We start from the raw sequence: 15,482 nt of genomic DNA on the forward strand, positions 1-15,482 counted from the left end.
AACCCGACAAAGATGTCACAAAGAAAGAAAACTACAGGCCAATATCTCTGATGAACATAGATGCAGAAATCCTCAACAAAATACTAGCAAACAGAAGCCAACAGCACATTAAAAGGATCATACACCATGATCAAGTGGGATTTATCCCAGGAATGCAAGGATTCTTCAATATAGGCAAATCAATCAACGTGATACACCATATTAACAAATTGAAGGATAAAAACCATATGATTATCTCAGTAGATGCAAAGAAAGCTTTCGACAAAATTCAACACCCCTTTATGATAAAAACCCTCCAGAAAGTAGGCATAGAGGGTACTTTCCTCAACATAATAAAGGCCATATATGACAAACCCACAGCCAACATCGTCCTCAGTGCTGAAAAACTGAAACCATTTCCACTAAGATCAGGAACAAGACAAGGTTGCCCACTCTCACCACTATTATTCCACATAGTTTTGGAAGTTATAGTCACAGCAAGCAGAGAAGAAAAAGAAATAAAAGGAATCCAAATTGGAAAAGAAGAAGTAAAGCTGTCACTGTTTGCAGATGACATGATACTATACATAGAGAATCCTAAAGATACTACCAGAAAACTACTAGAGCTAATCAATGAATCTGGTAAAGTAGCAGGATACAAAATTAATGCACAGAAATCTCTTGCATTCCTATACACTAATGATGAAAAACCTGAAAGTAAAATTAAGAAAACACTCCCATTTACCGCTGCAACAAAAAGAATAAAATAGCTCGGAATAAACCTACCTAAGGAGACAAAAGACCTGTATGCAGAAAATTATAAGACACTGATGAAAGAAATTAAAGATGATACAAATAGATGGAGAGGTATACCATGTTCTTGGATTGGAAGAATCAACATTGTGAAAATGACTCAACTACCCAAAGCACAGATTCAATGCAATCCCTATCAAACTACCACTGGCATTTTTCACAGAACTAGAACAAAAAATTTCACAATTTGTATGGAAACACAAAAGACCCCGAATAGGCAAAGAAATCTTGAGAACGAGAAACGGAGCTGGAGGAATCAGGCTCCCTGACTTCAGACTATACTACAAAGCTACAGTAATCAAGACAGTATGGTACTGGCATAAAAACAGAAATAAAGATGAATGGAAGAGCTCTGTGCTTTGTGACCACGTAGAGCGGTGGGATAGGGAGGGTGGGAGGGAGGGAGATGCAAGAGGGGTGGGATATGGGGACATATGTATATGTATAACTGATTCACTTTGTTATAAAGCAGAAACTAACACACCATTGTAAAGCTCCAATAAAGCTTGTAAATACTTGTAAATAAAAGCTTGTAAATACACACCATTGTAAATACTGCAATAAAGATGTTAAATATGAAATAAAATAAGGACAGAAAGCACAGGTAGGTGTGAGTACCCATGCTTCAGTACATTAGGTGAGACTGGGATGGGAAGCCAGGCAGACCCTAAAATTTGAGAAAATAGTATGACTTCTCTATAAATGTCACACCTTGGATGACTCTGGCTCTAGACATAATAGGTCATTTGGTCACTGACAATGGAATTGGATCCTGGAAAATTCAGCTTAAGACAAAAATGAAAGCTCAGTCCTTATTCCCGAAGTAAGGTTCCCTTTCACGAATAGTCAGATAGGAAGCTGAAAAAAAAAATCTACGAACAATAAATGCTGTAAAGGGTGTGGAGAAAAGGGAACCCTCCTACACTATTGGTGGGACTGTAAATTGATACAGCCATTATGGAGAACAGTATGGAGGTTCCTTAAAAAGCTAAAAATAGAACTACCATATGATCCAGCAATCCCACTCCTGGGCATATACCCAGAAAAAACCATAATTCGAAAAGATACATGCACCCCAATGTTCACTGCAGCACTAATTACAATAGCCAGGAAATAAGTGAAATAAGTCAGAAAGAGAAAGACAAATACCATATGATATCACTTATATGTGGAATCTAAAATATTACACAAATGAACTTATTTACAAAACAGAAACAGACTCACAGACATAGAAAACAAACTTATGGTTGCCAAAGGGGAAAGCGGGTGGGGAGGGATAAATTAGGAGTTTGGGATTAGCAAATAAAAAACACTATAAATAAAACAGATAAACAACAAGGTCCTACTGTATAGCACAGGGAACTATATTCAATATCCTGTAATAAACCATAATGGAGAAGAATATGAAAAAGAATGTATACACACACACACACACACACACACACATATATATAACTGATGCACTTTGCTATACACCAGAAACTAACACAACACTGTAAATCAACTATACTTCAGTAATAAAGAAGTCATTGCCAAAAAAAAAAAAGAGAGAGAGAGATTGTTCAGTCACTTTGGACAACAGTCTGTCAGTTCCTTAAGGTTTTAAACATAGAGTTACCAACATTTACAGTCCTAGGAACATAGTCAAGATATTTGGGAGCTTATACTCACATAAAAATTGTACACAAATGTTCATAGCAGCATTATTCATTTTAGCCACAAAGTGGAAATACCCCAATATTTATCAACTGATAAATGGATAAACAAAATGTGGGATATCCATACAATGGAATATTACATGGCAATAAAAAGGAATGAAGCACATACTACAACATGGATGAACCTTGAGAATATCATGCCAAGTGAAAGACACCAGACACAAAAGGTTGCATATTGTATGACTCCTTTACATAAAATGTCCAGAATAGGCAAATCCATAGAGTCACGAAATAGATAGTGGTTGCCAGGGCTGGTGAGTGGGGGAAGGGGAAGTGGGTATTAATGGGTATGGGGGTTTCTTTTTGGGGTAATGAAAATGTACTGGAATTAGACAGTGATGATGCTTTAACAACCCCATGAATATACTACAAACAACTGAATTAGTCACTTTAAAAAGGTAGATTTTATATTATATGAATTATACATTCCAATTTTTTTTTTTTTTAAAAAAGAGATAGCCCACGTTATACTCCCAGGACAGGACCCAATTCCCCTCACATTCACTACAATCTAATAGTGAGACTGAGGTAAAAAAGGCATTTTTTCCCCTGGAATTGCCTGCTTTGGGGTTTTCCCCCTATATTCAACTGGCTTGTGGATTTTTCTTATTCATTCATTCAGTGATCACATACTGAGCATGTGACTTGCACTGCTCCAGGCACTAGCGATACGACCATAAATACAATCAACAAAGTCCAGGCCCCCATGAGGCTCATGTGGTAGAGGGAAGACACAAATACTACACAGGTGAATGGATCCCAGCTGTCAGGAAGTGCTGTGCAGAGTACCAAAGCAGGCAGGGTCGACCAGGAATGGATAGGGGAGGCGGGGGCTTTGTCATTTAAATCAGGCAGTCAGGGAAGGCCCTTCTGATGAGGTGACCTAGCAAGCCCTGAATAAAGTAATCCATGTGGATCTGAGGGAAAAGCAAGTGCAAAGGTCCTGGGGCAGGAGCATACGTGGCCTGTCCAAAGAACAGGCCTGCTCAAGGCCAGTAGTGCTGAGGCAAAGTGAGGGTGGAAAGAGGTGAGAACAGACCCTGCTAGGCCTTGTAGACCCAGATAAGGGCTTGTTTCTTAGGGTTGCTCTACAAATTACCACAAAACAGGTGTCTTGAAACAACAGAAATGTATTCTCTCAGAGTTTGGGGAGTTAGAAGTCTGGAATCAAGGTGTCAGCAGGGCCATGTTCCCTCTGAAGTCCTAGGGAAGAGTCCTTCCTTGCCTCTTGCCAGCTTCCAGGGGCTGCGAGCAATGCTCAGCACTCCTCAGCTTGTACATGTGTTGCTTCAATGTCTGCCTTCATGGTCACGTGGTCTTCCTCCCTCCAGGTCTCTACATTCCCTGTCCTAATAAGGACACCAGTCATTGGATTTAAGGACCACCTCAATCCAGTATGGCCTCATTTTCACTTGATTACAAAGACCCTATTTCCAAATAAGGTCACATCACTGTTTCCAAGTGGACATAAATTTGGGGAGACACCACTCACCCCAGTACAGGGCTCCTCTTCAGATCCTCGGAGTCTACGTCTGTGTGTGGTGTTCCCTGCCTCTTTCACGCCTCCACACACTCTCTCTACTTCCTACTGGAGGGTTTGAGTAGAGTTTGACACAGTCAAATTTAAACCACTCTGGCTCATTTATGGAGCCAAAACCACAGGAGGCAAAGTCGAAGCAGGAGACCAGTTAGAAGCTCCTGCAAAAATCTACGTTCTCGGGCTTCCCTGGTGGCGCAGTGGTTGGGAGTCCGCCTGCCGATGCAGGGGACGCGGGTTCGTGCCCCGGTCTGGGAGGATCCCGCGTGCCGCGGAGCGGCTGGGCCCGTGAGCCATGGCCGCTGGGCCTGTGCGTCCGGAGCCTGTGCTCCGCAGTGGGAGAGGCCGCAGCGGTGAGAGGCCCGCGTACCGCAAAAAAAAAAAAAAAAAAAAAAAAATCTACCTTCTCAGGAGGGTGCGCAGGGAGTGAGCAATGGACTTTATTGCAGAGTCATAGGATTTGCTCACTGATCAGATGTAGGTTTTGAGAGAAAGAGAAATCAAGGCTGCCACTGTAGCTTTAAGCCTGAGAAGAGGTAACAGAATCTATGGATTTGTAAGAGCACTTTATGTAGCACTTCCGACTTCTGGCTCAAGATGGACAACCGAGCACATGCGTTTGCTTTACACCCTTCCCAACCTCCATGAGATAAAAGAGAACAGAGGAACAGTGATGGAAGAGGGTGGGTCGCTGGTGGACAAGAGTGACTCATGCTTCTGGAAAACGGAAGGCAGAAGGGGCGGGTGGAAGGAAGAAGCCACAGAGGAGCCCAAGCAGGAAACCCCACCTTCCAGGTGGGCACACAGACAAAGACCAGGCAGAGGGCTGCCCAGGGGCGGGGGAGCGTCACTCCCGCCCTCCAGACACAGGACACAGGTCATTACCGAGCTGGCAGGCAGGGGCAGACCCCACGTGGAGAGCTGTCACCTAAGCGGGCTTCCAGTGTGGAGCCAGGAGCCCAGTGGGAAGCCCTCTGAGAGCTGGCACATGCCACCTCACCTCACCGTGTCTGCCTGGGAACTCCACGCAGGGGAAAGATGCTGTGGGGTAGGCAGACCCCAATACAACAGAGGGGGAGCGCTCAGCCGATCCCCAGACCCCCTCCTCAAAATGGGCAGACGGCCCCCAAGTTCAGGAGGTAGGAGAGAAGAATGGACGGCATGAAAGCAAAAGGCCAAATGGCCAAGGGAAGAACTGACCCCAGAGAAAACAGATACTTTAAGCAACAAAAGAAATCTTAACGGAAGAAACAATTGCAAAAGAGAGAAAGACTTGAGAAGCTGCATCCCTATAGTGAGTAGGACGCGACAGCGAGGACCAAGAACGGCTCAGATCTCTCCCTGGCCCCTGTCCCGTGGGCAACGCATCGCCCGATGCTGGCAGTTTGCCTGCTCTGTATTTCTCACATCTGACCGCATGTGTCCGTCCACGCCACTGGCACACCCTAGTCCAGGCAGTCATCTCCCTCCCCCTCGGAACGGCACTGACCTCCCAGCGGCTGCTTCACTACCGTCCCATCCCAGCCCGTCCCCACCTGCTATTCCCTCTACAGATGGGCTCATGTGTGTGGCTTCTGCGTGCCCCAACTTAAAACACTTCAACAGCACCTGCCCCTCCCCCAGCCCCAAAGAGGACAAAACCTGGTGACCTGGCTGGCTAGGCCCAGACTCACCTTGACCCCACACCCATTGCTGTCAGGTGGCTCTGCTCCTGCACCCACATTGGGCCGTGCACGGGCTGTTCCCTCTGCTCAGAATGCTCTTCCTGCCCGACCTCCCCTGGCCTCACCTCCCTGCCGGGGACCAGGAGCCTTCTCTACAGCGCTTCCCGCATCGCAGCCGCGCTATTCCCGGGATCATCCTGTGACTGTCTGTCTCCCCTACAAGACTCTCAGCCGCCTTCTCCCCCTCCTTTCAAACCGAGCTGATTCCCTTTCATGAATTTCGTGTTGCCCTGGGTTTCTTTCCCTTCACTGCTACAGAAAGTTTGAGAACGCCTGCCACACACCATGTTGCCTCCGATTTGGAAGAGGCACTCGGGGTACCAGGCTTGCGTGCTGTGCCCCTTGCAGTCTGGCCTGAGTCCCATTCTCGGTGTCTTGCTGTCTTGCTGAGCAGGGGGATGGGGAAGGAGACCCGGGACCTGAGAAGAGGTCACAGAGGTGCATGGAGCTCTATCTTCTCTGCCATCAGGCTCTTAGGACGGACTCAGCCTTCCTTCAGACACTCCCAGAACTCTGGGAGGACCCTTCTTTAGAATGAGACAGAAGGCACGTTAACAATTCACGCTCAGGAATCAGGGCTCAGTGAGCACCGCTGCCCCAAGGGTCTGAGGCCAGGGTCTTGGGGTGGAGGTTTTCGGGGCCGGAGACCACGTTCCGAGACGGCGGGGGGCCTTGTCTGAGTCAGGTGGTGCTGAGGCATCTGGCTCCAGGCTCTGACAGTTCCTTATTCAGAGAAAATACTCCGGCATGTGTTCCAATTCAGGTGTTTACAGTTTCTTTTTAAAGCAGGACTGTTCCACGTCCTCTTCAGGTAAAGCCCCCTGAGTAAGGCAGCACTGTGCAAGCAGCAGTGCACGGCAGCCTGGCGAGGTCGCCACCTCTGCGTCCCCCTGAGGGAGTTGGCACAAGCCTTTGACCTCTCTGAACCTCAGTTTCCTCTTCTAGAAAACACAGCGTGTCACGTACACCCAGAAGGGTGAGGCAGCTCACCTCCTCCCAGCATTGCCCCCCAAAGATGAGGCTGAGGCCTCAGGCCTAGGAGAGTGACCCTGGAGGGAGGGAAGGTGGGAGGGCGTTCCCACCGCGGGATGCGCTGGGCAGCTTTGACGATCCCCAGCTGGGGTGACGCTGAGACGAGCTCCCAGTTCGGCGAGCACCTGCCACCACCCATAGGGAGACAGCCGTCCCGGCGGATGGAGGACAGTCCAGCTTCTGCCTGCTGTCTGGCATAATTCACTCTCAGAAACTGTTCCCCCAACCCAACAAGGTGCTAAAAATAGATTTCTGGGCTCCACCCCCCAGACCAATTAAACCAGAGTCTCCGGAGATGTGGCTCGGGAATTTACACTTCCCACCAGCTTGAGGGGACTTCTAATGCGCAGTCAGGCCTGATAGCCCCTGGGTGTGGGGTATGCACGCAGCAGGGGAAGGTGGGCCAGGTACCCCAGGTGGAGCCCCTTACCCAGCCCCAAGGTCAGGCTAAAAAACGTCAAAGGTACCCGAGGGGCATCATGGCTCAGCTGTTTCCCCACCTGCCACCTGGCCAAGGGCAGCTTCCCGTAGGGCAAGGGAGAAAGAGGGCCAGTGGCTGGGCTGGGCAGTCCTCAAGAGACAAGGCTCGACCACTACGGGGGGCCCTGCAGGCAGGACCTGCCCCGGGCCAGGCAGAGGCTCCTGCAGCCCGCTGAATGTCTAGAAGGATGGGTGTCAGCAGGGGCCTCTGCCCCAAGGAGCAAACTAAGAGTCAGTGCGGCCCGGGCGTCACACAGGGCAGTGCAAACTGCACTGCCAACCCAGGCATTCTGGGGGCACCTCCATAGCTGGAGGGCATGGAAGGCACCGGTCGTCCCTCTGATGGAGCCAGGCCATGAGGGAAACCTAGGGAGGCACCAGAAATCCAACAGGAAAGGCTGTGGGAAGAGGCAGCTCTGAGGTTGGGGCCTGGCTCCAGTTGCACTGTGACCCCACTTCCGAGACTCGGTTTCCCTTCCCGCCCCAGTCCTGGCATGCGGTGCTGATGAGCCGGTGGCAGCCACCTGGAGCCCTGAAGAGCAGTGTCCCTGTGGGCTCGGCAGCAGGTCCCCCTGTCTGCCCGGGGTGGGCCGCCCCCTCTCCATCCTGAGATTTGCGGCTTTATCCAGCGCTCCCCAGGAGGCACAAACCCAGGAGCAGGAATGCACGCACACACGTACTGGAAAGAAAACAAAAAGCCACACAGATTGATTTGCTGTTCCTCATGTGCAGCGGGGCAGGAGGCGTCCGGGTGTGTGACAGGCGCAGGCAGCTGTGAAAATTGAGATGTCAGCCCCGAGCCCCCAGCCGCGTCCCCTCACCTCCAGATGCGGCCGGGGACGCGCAGCACAGTCCCGTTCACTGTGCGAACCCGCAGCACTGTGAAATGCCCTCGATGCGGTGGCTGCAGAGCCTCAGGCCCATCAGGACTGTCAGAAATCTGGGTCGTTGCCTCTGCACTCCCGGCTCCGCTGACGGGCACCTGTGCTTCTGCCCCTGACCACAGCCTGTTCCTCCAGGCCTGGACCACGAGGGGGGATGGGTGCTGCCCGACAAGGACAGAAGCCGTGCTCCGGCCCAGCTCTGCCTCCAGTGGGGTGGCCTGCGGGTGGCCTGCACTGGCCCCCCAACCCCCAGGAGTATCAGTTTCCTCTTGTTCTCCTTGGGTTCAGAGGAAAATGGGTGAAGGTACCCCCCGGGTCCCCAGGACAGCCTGATCGCTGACAACGTGGGAACAGGCGGCGGGGGTTAGGAGTCCCTGGCTGGGTGGTGGCGGCAACCACAAGGACGCATGGGGGTGTCATCAAGCTCCTGCCCGGCCCTGGCCCTGATGCGTGGTGTCAGATTCTGGATGAGGACATGGGGGTTACCTGTCCCCAGTGATGCTGGAGGGACCCAGGATGGAGACTTGCCCAGGTCAGGCCCCCAGAAGCAGACGGGGCTTGGAGGCCCTGGTGGGCTGAACAGGGCATCTCTCCCATGCGTGTTTGGTGTCCCAACCAAATACACACACTCTGCACGTCAGGGGACACGCCTCCGGGTCAAAAGCTGTCAGCAGGCGGAGCAGACGCAACTCTCCCCAGGCCCAGCCTGGCGAAGGCAGAGGGATCTGATCCATGAGCCATGAGCTGAGGGCTCTGACGGTGGCATGGGGTGGAGTGGAGTGGAGAGTGGGTGGTCTCAAGACGGGCCAAGGCTCAACATCCGGCAGCCCTTTCTAGGAGGGGAGGGAGAGAGAGGTATGTGCGCTGTGGCTAGAGGGCCGCCAGGCGGGGACGCTGGGCTCGATAGCACATCCATGTGTGCACGAGGATGGAGGGACAGGTGGACGAACGGATGGAGGGAGGCCGTGGTCAGACCCCCTGGCAGGGTTTCAAATCCTGTGTCAGATACAGTGGCTTGACCTGGGTACGGTGCTGAACGCAGATCCCACACGGCACACGCTAAGCGTCCACAGCCCTCCGTACTCCCCTCTCCGACACCAAACTTCAGGCCTTTTGGCAGCCCTAGAGGAGGTGCATTCTGGGCCTGGGCTACAAGCACTGCCTGACTGGAGCAGATAGCTGAGCGAGCAACTATGCAGTGTGTTTGCTGCACGGACGGAAAACCTCCTGCAGGAAGGGCTGGCCACGACAGCGGAGGCAGGAACTCCGCCCTTCCTGCCCCGCGGCGGGCGGGACGGGGTTGGGGTTCTCTGGCTGCCAGCATCCTGAGAGCAGCCCTGGGGACCCTCCACGCCCCCGTCACAGGCTCCCTGCTCTGCGCAGATGCTCCCCCTGTGCCCCGGCCCCACCAGAACTCCACGTGCCGCAAACGCCCCTCCCTTTCCCCAAACTCTCCTCTCAGAGCACGTGCTTGCCCCCTCCCTGCAGGACCAGCCGAGCTCACAGGGAGCCAGGTCATGGAGAGACCACCGTGTCCCCTCTGGTGTCCATCCTCCAAACAGGGGGGCTGCACACCCAGCCCTGGAAAGGCCCATTGTGGGGCGTGGCTGCTCCCACAGACCCCCACAGTGGATGGTGTGGCACAGCGAAAATGCTAGGGTGTGAGGCACCCCCATACCAGGGAGGCTAGGCTGTAGGGGAGCCCCAATCTGGCCTGCCCTGGGCTGTGATTGCCCAAGGCCCTCTGACAGAGGCCCCTCTGATGCCCCAGAGAAGGGACTAGACTCTCAGCAGCGGGTATGGGCCCCAGAGATGCCCAAACCCTGATCCAATGACTGTGAATGTGACCAGAGAAAGAGATGTGATGACAGGGTCAGAGAGATGGATCTGGGCCCCTGCTGCAGGCTCTGAGGGGTAGGGAGCCATGCGAGAGGCCTGGGGGGTGAGGGGTCCCAGCCTACAGCCAGCAGAGAATGGGGATCTCAGTCCCACAGCACATGGAATGAACACCTGGATGAGCAGGAAAAGACTCTACCCCAGAACCTGCAGAGAGGAAGGCCAGCCGACACCTTGGTCTTAGCCCACTGAGACTTCGCTGGCCTCTGAGACCCAGCACCATAAAGTGATAAGAGTGTGTTATTGATCATTTTGTGGCAGTTCGGGCAGCCACCCTGTGCACATCCCCGGGGCCATGGCAACAAGCTCTGCTTCGAGGCACCAGGGTGTGGCCTCGTGGGCACCAGGAAAGGGGCCTCACACCCCTCCTGGGCTCCGTGGCACAAGGCCATGTGGACGTGGGCTCCGGAGGCCGCCCACAACCAGCAGCCTCCGCACCCCGCAAGGCTGCCGTGAGCGCTGAGCAGGACCCGCGTGCCAGGCCCGAGCACGTGTCGGCATCGGTACCCGGAGCTAGTGCCTCCAGAAATGCGTCCCGTGAGCCCAGCTGTCCAAGGAAGAAGTGAGCTGGACAAAAATACCCAAGGTGGGAAGCCCAGGAGTCCCAGGGGATGCAAAGAGGGCAGGTGGGTGGCCCTCAGGGCCCCCTCAGGCACCTGCACTGCGACAGTGGCACAGAGATAGCTATGAGGGGCCGTCGACTGCCACCCCCGCATTCTGACAGCCCCAGGATAGCCTCTTCGCATCTGTCCTGGTGCCCACTGAGGCCACACTTCCCCGGGCTGCTGCCACCACGGGGCACTGGGGCTGTCCCTACCCCCAAACCACTTCTGCTCAGGGCAGGCCTCCACTGACGGGCACGTTTCCTGCAGGCTCCCTCGGCCTGACCCAGACCGGGCCGTGCTTTGTGGTCTGCAGCTCTTCCTGCCTGGTCTTTCCTACCCTAATCTCTCCATTCGGGCCTCACAGAGGCACTGCCGGCCGCCCCCTCCAGCTCCCGCCCTCTCTCGTACTTCTAGTCTAATCCCACCCGTGTCTGCTTCTTGGAGGGCCTGGAACTGACACCATCACACCCAGGTCACAGCCCTGCAACACCAGGCCTCCCGGGCCCTGTGCTGCAGGAAGGGCTGAGGGGATGGTAGGGCACGCCGCTCGGCGGTCACTCAGGTGGTGCCCTCCTTAAGGCTGTGTTTCCTGAGCAGACTGTCTACTGCTAAACCAAGACTGGAACCATGGCTCTGGCTCAAGGTCACTGCAGGATGAGCTTCAAGCAGGAGTTCTCCCTGGAGTCCCCGAAACTGTAGCTAAAGGGAGGGAACAAAGGAGGCAGCCTCAGAACTTCCCTGGTGGTCAGTAGTTAAGACTCCGTGCTTCTAATGTTCCAGTGCAGGGGGTGCGGGTTTGACCCCTAGTCACAGAACTAAGATCTCACATGACTCAAGGTGTGGCCCCCCCCAAAAAAAGTCAAAGGAGGCAGCCTCTGCATGGCATGTGAGCGACGACAAGAGTGACACTTGGTTTGTATGTCCCCATGGTGGGTCTGACCACACAGGTGCCCCTGGTATGGCTGGTAGCCACACCCACTGGAAGCTCCTGGACCGCAGCCCTGGCCACAGTGCACAGCAGGGAAAGTTGGGGACTTTCCTCCTGGACAGAGGCCACGGCATTCCCAGGAACTTGGAGAGGAAAACGGGCAGCACTGGGGTTTCCAGCACCCTCCTGGGAAGCCCCCTCAGCCATCACCTGGTCACTGCCCGGCAGAGTCCAGGCCCTCTGGTTGGCTGAGGTGGAAATGCCACGTGGGGACACAGGAAAACCCTCCCAATTGTCACTGTCCTGCGACAGGCCCTCCCAGGAGCCAACACCCAGGCACCCTCCCCACCCCCAGCTTTGGCTGACGGTGCCATCCTCACTCCCTCTCTGGTCACCTGCTCAGTGTCACTCCTTCCGGCTCCACCCACTGCCACCACCCTTGCCTCACTCACCACTCTGAGTCTGGACCCCTCCAGGGATGACCTGGACAGTCATGCAGGCGGGGGTGTACAGAGTTGACCCCAGTCCTGATCCAGCCTCAGGGCTGGGCCTTCGACCAGTCTGTCCAGAGGCCCTGGACAGTCTGTCACCCTCATCTTCTCTTAGACTGTCAACTCCTGAGGGCAGGGGCCACTCCTCACGAAGCCTCCTGTGTCCCACAGCCTCACTTGTAGGTGCTCAGCGTGCCCTTGAGGACGGACTGGCCCCAGGATTGAAACATCACAGCTTTGTCATTTACGCCTCACAGTAACTCCTCCGAGGAGTGCTACTGGCCCACTTTACAGGAGTGCAAACTGAGGTCAGAGATGTGAAGCACTCCGTCCAAGGACACAGGGTACTGGTCAGGTTCAAAGTCTAAACCAAAGCCCAGACTCCATATCAGGGGCACCCTGGATGCTGGTGCTGGAGGGCAGAGGGGGGCGCTCAGCCTCAGGACCACCAGGTGGTAGGTGTGTGGCCATTCCTGGGAGCCCCATCACCCTTGGCTCCTCTGGGAAGACAGCTCTGGAGAGAGAGCCTGAGGCCACCAGGGAACTGGTTCCTAGCTCTGTCTGCCCACTGACACCCCCTCCCCAAGGATGCTTACCCAGCGTGGGGCTGAGGCATCAGTACTCCTCTCGGACACCCTCCTTGCTCTTCTGGTTGCCAAGCGACACTAAAAGCTACAGCATGCGTGTGAATTCGGAAGGCGCTTCCAGCCTTCCCCACCCCTCCCCTTCCTCACCCCCTGCCACCTCAGTCAGACTGTTTACAGGAGAGGCTGTGCACTGTGTCCCCTGCCTTGGGGAAGCCTCTGGGGGAAAAGGCCCCCCCGACCTGACCGCAGGGAGCCCGCGCCCGCTGACACCCAGGTCACACCGAGCTGCGCCTGCTGTGCAGCCTCTCCAGTGCTCAGCCGGGTGGGCCAGGGCTCACCCAGCAGGGTCGGGACCTGGGCCCTGAGAGACCGGACCGAGCTGGGTGGAGCCCACGTGGGCCTGGGGCCGGGAACGCTGGGAGCCCTGTGTCAGGTGGGAGAGCTGGGGAGGGGGCGGGGCAGAGCCGGCCCAGGGCCCCAGGGATGTGCAGCCACATCGCGCCGGAGCACAGCTCACAGATCACCTCCTTCTACAGAAGAGGCGTCTGAAACCCAGAGGGGGCAGCCACTTGTGCCAGGCAGGAGGGGGCAGAGCCGCCTTCCCACGCAGGGCTGCACCCTGGCAGCCGTGTGCCTTCTAGGCTCTCTGCTGGAGGGGGTCATGTGGGAACGTGCTCCCCCCGCCGGCTTCCGACATAAGGGAGAGGGAAGAGGCCCAGGCCTGAGCAAGCACTCAGTGCCGGGGAGTCAGGGTCTAGGGTTGCAGGCCTCTGGGGGAGACGTGAAGCAGGGACCAGAGCTTCAGTCCGGCAGCCCCAGGCGTGACACTTTGGGGCATCTCTGATGACCAGTGCCCCCACCTGGCATCCCTGGCACTTCCCACCACTCCTGCCCTGCGGAGGGCCCCTTGTCAGCAAGAGGCGACAGGGACTCAGGCCTCGCAAGGGGGTGATGGATGCCACCTGGCCTCACATGAGAAGCACAGCAAGGAGAGTAGGCCCATCAACTGGCCTGGGGGACTGGGGTACGGGGCCAACAGGCCAGTGTGTGCTGACCCTGGGGAGCACTGGGGCAGCCTCGGCCTGGCTGTCTGCCTCACACATGGGGAAACTGAGGCTAGTGTGCCACACTGCTTATCCTGGGCCCGGCCAGGTGATGGGCCTTGGTTCTGGGCTGACCCTGGTGGCACAGAGCATGGCTCCCACTGCATTTTGTTGGGGAGCAACAAGAGGGAAGGCGAGTCTGGCCACCTTACCCTGCCCAGCAAAGGCAGCCAGAGAAACTGCCTAGGGTACTGCTTCATGGGCCAGCTCTATCAGGGTGCTGCAGGCAAACTCAGAAGCCAGACCTTCCAGGTGCGTAGCTGTGGGGCCTCTGAGCCCCAGCAGGGTTCCCACAGAGCCCAGGCCTTTGCCAGCGGTACCCCTGCAGCATCCCTTTCTCCTCTGTGGTCAACAGCGCAGCCTGGAACCAGCCTGCACCTCCTGGCCAGTCCTTAACCTCTTAGTTCCCTCACCTATAAGATGGGCATGGGAACAGCCCTGTGTCTTAGGACTAGATGAGTTATCACGTGTGAGATGTGCACAAAGCATCCCACGTCAACACAGGCATCATCACTGTAACGTCCTCTGCCCACACGCCCACACCAGGACCCCACGGAGCATACCCGGTGCTCTGGCACTGAGGCCCCCGTGCCCACAGCCCAGGTCTGCACCTCTGGAGCGGAGAGGCAGGCTTGTCTCTGAGGTCCCCGCGCCACAGACAGGGCTGAGGGAAGGAGGAGGGCTGCAGGGGCCCTGTGGACAGACACTTCTTTTCCATGGAAAAGGCTCCAGAGGTCACTGGTCTGGGGTCGGGCTTCCTCAGATTTCAGCTCTGTGGCATCCGGCTCCCCCTCAGTAGGGGCAGGGAGCTTGGCTGCGGGGAGGAAGGTGGAAGTCAGGAGGGGTGCAGTCCAGGATGTGGTAACCGGCTGGACGTGGGGACTGGTGGTGGGCGGCAGGCAGTGCAGGGACAGGGACTGGTCTTAGGACACAGCCTGAGCCAGGGCTCATTAAGAGCCGGGCAGGGGTGGGATGAACTGGGAGATTGGGATTGGCACATATACACTACTATGTATAAAATAAATAAGAAATGAGAGCCCACTGCAGGGCACTGGGAACTCTACTCAGTGTTCTGTGGTGACTACATGGGAAGGAAATCCAAAAAGGAGGGGATATATGTATACGTATAACTGATTCACTTTGCTGTACAGCAGAAACTCACACATTGTAAAGCAACTATACTCCAATAAAAATTAATTTTTAAAAGATGTTAAAAAAAATTAAAAAAAAAAAAGGATCCAAGTAGGCCTCCGCCCAGGGCCATGGGGCCTGACCAGGACTTCAGCTCCAGACTTCAGCTCCTGTGGGACCTGAAGCGGTCCACAGGCTCCCAGGGATCAGGCCTGGGGAGCGGAACAGAGGGCCGGGTGAGGGCGGTGGTCTCGCTGGGGGCGGGGCAGGGAGGGGGGACAGCATCCTTGGTGAAGTAGAAACTCCTGGAGGGGGCACCGTGGGTGACAGGAGGGAGGGGTGAAGAGGAAAGTCTTGGTGGGCAGGCGGCGGGGGGCTCCCTGGACAGTGAGCACAGCCACAGGGGGTGAGTGAACGAAGTGCGGTCTCACAGCATCAGATGTACCTCCCCGACCTGGGGCTTCCCCTGGGCCATGAAGGGTCAGGGGCTCCTGTCCCCCACTCTCCCTGGGCTGAGTCTCTGCCCACATCTGCCCAGGACCTGGGGAGGATGAGAGCTTGGAAGACCCACCAG

The sequence above is a fragment of the Mesoplodon bidens genome (genome assembly GCF_964165515.1).
Source record: "Mesoplodon bidens genome assembly, chromosome: 1".
In the NCBI taxonomy this organism is placed as follows: domain Eukaryota; kingdom Metazoa; phylum Chordata; class Mammalia; order Artiodactyla; family Ziphiidae; genus Mesoplodon; species Mesoplodon bidens.